Source organism: Saccopteryx leptura, chromosome 2, assembly GCF_036850995.1.
Source record: "Saccopteryx leptura isolate mSacLep1 chromosome 2, mSacLep1_pri_phased_curated, whole genome shotgun sequence".
NCBI classification, from domain to species: Eukaryota; Metazoa; Chordata; class Mammalia; order Chiroptera; family Emballonuridae; genus Saccopteryx; species Saccopteryx leptura.
This window is the reverse complement of record NC_089504.1, coordinates 293320551-293324684: the sequence shown is the minus strand read 5'-3', so window position 1 is coordinate 293324684 and position 4134 is coordinate 293320551. Positions and strand designations below refer to the sequence as shown.

General features: G+C 36.7%; 1 pseudogene; it reads right to left on the bottom strand.

The window, feature by feature from the left end:
* Positions 1–2628: 2628 nt before the first annotated feature.
* LOC136393512 (ribosome biogenesis protein WDR12 pseudogene) lies at positions 2629–3892 on the bottom strand (annotated as a pseudogene).
* Positions 3893–4134: the final 242 nt, after the last annotated feature.

Here is a 4134-nt window from a genome sequence, read left to right as displayed (position 1 = left end):
TGATGAAATGAGAAATACGCATGAAGCACTTCTGCTATATGCTGAGGTACCGTGTTGATCTCAGAGAACAAGACATGTGTGGGTGTTGTGAGCTTACTTAGCTACCTTTCTATGGAACATCATTTTTACTTGAGAGAACACTTGTCAGACTAAGTGTGGTTATTGGGATGTGGATATTAGGCAGGCATTTTCTAAAATCTAACCAAAATGAGCTGTAAGGAAAATATCTGACAGAGTTTGTTGCCAATGATTAGTTTCAAATAAAAATTAGAATTTTGAAAAATTTGCATTCACTGCTATAAACTTGACAGCTTCTCAATATTTAAATTCTTTTCTAAAGAGATTGGTGATCACCAATCAACTACAGTGATGATGTGATTTTTTTTAAGTGAGAAGAAGGGAATGAGACAGACTCCTGCATGCGCCTAAACCAGGATCTACCCAACCACCCCAGCCTGGGGCCATGCTCTAGTCAACTGAGCAATCCTCATTACCTGGGCTGATGCTCGAACCAATCAAGCTACAGCCATAGGAGGAAAAGAGGGACAAAAAGGGGAGAGGAAGAGAAGCAGATGGTCGCCTTTCCTGTGTGTCCCCACAAAATAGAAAGTGGGACATCCATATATTGAGCCGATGCACTCTCCACTGAGCCAACTGGCCAAGGCCAATGATGTGTTCTTTTAAAAATATATTATGTGATAAAAAGTGTCAGCTCTCCATAACTCAATAAATCAAAATTTTCCAGATGACTGATGTATGATGTTACAAAACTATATATGGGTAAAAGATCCAATTAAAACATAAGATAAACTAGTGCATTTCAATGTAACAGAGTATGAAAATTTCACTGACATATTTTCAGATGACACGTTACAACTAACATTTAGTTTCTTCAGGAAACTACGACTTATCTAGTTTTAGTCCAAGATCAAAGAAGAATATTCACAATTACCTAAAAATAATAATAAAATACTTCATTCATTTTTAATTACATCTCTGTGAAAAGCTGAATTTTCTTCATTTGATTCAAACAATGCAATTCATTGCAACAGAATGAATGCAGAATGTTTTCTGTTTAGCTAGATGTGAAAGAGACTTATAAGACAAATGTAAAATGATGCCATTTTAACTAATTTTTTTTAAATGCTGGTGAGTTTTCATAGAAAAGGTTAATATTGTACACATGAAGTTAAATTATTATTTTTAAAAGAACTAGTAATAAAATTTACCTCTTTTATTAAGAAGTACAAGTCGGTGGTTACAAAACAGTCACAGGATGTAAAGTACAGTGTGTGGATGACAGTCAATAATACTGTAATAACTGGGTGGTGCCAGATGGGTGCTTGAATTATCAGGGGGGTCATTCAGAAATTATATAACTCTCTGACCACTATGTTGTACACCTGAAACTAGTATAAAATAATACTGGATGTCAATAGTAATTGAAAAATAAAATTTAAAAAGAAAAAATATACTCCAAAAATTAAAACCATAAACTTCAAAAAAATAAAAGATATCTTCATTTATTATTTATTTGTTTGTTTGTTTATGTAAGAGAAAGAGAGAGAGACTGACAGACAAGAAGAGAGAGATGAGAAGCATCAACTCCTTGTTCCAGCACTTTTTAGTTGTTTATTGATTGCTTTTCATTCATGCCTTGATGGGCATGGAGGGAGGGGGTTTCTGCTGAGCCAGTGACCTCTTGCTCAAGCCAGTGACCTTGGACTCAAGCCAGTGACCACTTGCTCAAGTTGGAGAGTGTGCACTCAAGCTGGATGAGCCCGCACTAAAGGCTTGGAGAAAGGGTTTTGAACCTGGGACCTCAGTGTTGACGCTCTGTCCACTGAGCCACCACAGGTCAGGCAAGATATCTGTTTTTAATTTACTTTATGGTAAAAACTGATAAATATTACCCAGATAAACAGAAGTTCTTTGCTGTCCTCAAAACTTTTAAGAATATGAAAGTTCAAAAACCATAGCCATAAACAAAATATTTAAACAATATAGCTGGTTGGCACATGAAATATACTTTTTCCTTTTTAGTTTTTAATATTTGGTTTCCTATACCAATATTATTTTCTGATTAATTGATCCAAATATTAATTGTCCAATTTTCAATATGATCACCTTTTAGACAACTGCGTATTATGTTTCAGTTGCTAGGGAAATGGGTAAATGCTTTCTTTTTACTCTCATATTTTAACAATAAAAATATATGTATGTTTATTTGAAAGTTTCATTCTTTGGAAGGTCTAACATTTCTAAATCTCATGGCTTTGACTGATTCTCACAGAACTTGTAGGGGACAATGACAATGATGGTGAGCAGGGTACAAGGTCACCTGGTTTCTACTTCTAATCTGCTCTGAACTTTGATCAAATATCTTAAAGCTTTTGGTCCTAAAATTTATTATATTTACAATAGGATATTTTTGTCCATTTTTTAAAGAGAATACAAACCACATTTTATATTTTATAAGTGCAAACTGTTATATGACATGACAAATACAAAATTAAAGAAAGACAGCAATAACTATTACCAAGGGTGATCTGCATTAATGTAATATGAGTTTTTGCTGTCTGTTACATTTATAGAAAGAACCTCTGTGGTCAAATTTATTATTAACTTTCAGGCCCCCATGCAGAAAGTGGTAGGTGAATATTTATAGAAATACACCTTACTGTCTGCTCCTCTACTCAGGAGTAACGCTGCGTCTGTCCAGTCCACACTCAGAATGTGGTCTCCATGAGCACATTCACAGCGAGGAGGCTTCCAGCCTCTCGTGTCCCACCACCTGACCCTGTTATCTAAAGAACTTGAAACCAGCTGCTGCTCGTGGGTGGAAGACCACTTTACTGTGGTGACCCAGCCTGTATGTGAGGTTAGGGATGGCGACACCACAGAACTATCTTTAGTTCAGGGATGCCACAGTCTGATATGCTTATCTGTGTTTCTCAATGCTAAACGTTTACAAACTGATGAATAAGAGATATAGTTAAACACTTTATCTCTTGTCAAAGTTGACTTCAAACTCAACATCCCACACTCTAATTGTGTGGTCCCAGAATGCACTGGAGATTTCTTCAACATCTGACCACAGAACCAAGAAAATTTCTTCCCTGTGGCCAGAGAAGTTCACTATAGGTGTCTCTTGTTAGCCGTAGTTGCTCCGTTTTCTGTATCTTTCTTGGTCCATTTGTGCATGCCTCCATTCATCTTCTTCATCTATAAGACTGTAGGCCAGATCTTTAGCATTTTATCCTTGGAGCCACTGCAAAGTTTAGTTCCTGTGCCATCCACAGCTCTAGAGTCCATACTTCCAGCACACACTCTACAGCAGTGTGGCCCTTTCATTTTGTTTCTGTCTACATTCCACTCCTGTAAGACAACAGTCTCAGCCCGGGAGGTGCTCCATAGTAGGCAAGACAAGCTGTCTTTTTTTATCCAGGCCACATCTTTTAAAACTTTGGTATGTCCCACAGTTGTCATTATTGACTTTCCTTCCAAGGACCAGATCCAAGAAGTCTTGTCATAAAAAACAGTCAAGATCCGTCCTCTGCCCTTTTGATTGAACTGATCCAGTCATCATGGAGTAGGCATCGCTCTGGCCAAGGTGCAGTGTATTTCTCCACGTAGTGTATTCTGCTTTCACAACCTTTTCTGATGAGATGTTTTCTGATTCCTCATGTTTGACCAAAGGCATTCACAGAAACTGGCCCTTGATAAGGAAATCAAACTCCACATGTTTGTGTACCTCACTTTTGGCCTCCAGCAATTTATTGATGATGTTACTAAAGTTAGCAATTTCAGAAGCTGCAAGGGTTGCAAAGGGAACTTCATCTATAGCATATCTTTTGTTAGCAGTGAGAAAACATGTCTGGACTTGAGTCATTGCTGGAGTACACACAAAACTTGTTGTTTTTGGATTCTTTTCTCGTTATGTTTTGTAAATCTTTTGTTGATTTTTGGTTTGTAGTTATCATGCATTTCATGTATATCAAGCTATGTTTATAGCGGTCTATTCTAAGTTGATGGTTGCTTAAGTTTGAATACAGTCTATAACTGTATAATTACTACCATTTTACTCTCAATGTTTTTGCTTCTGTCATTATTGTTTCTTCTTTTATGTGTATA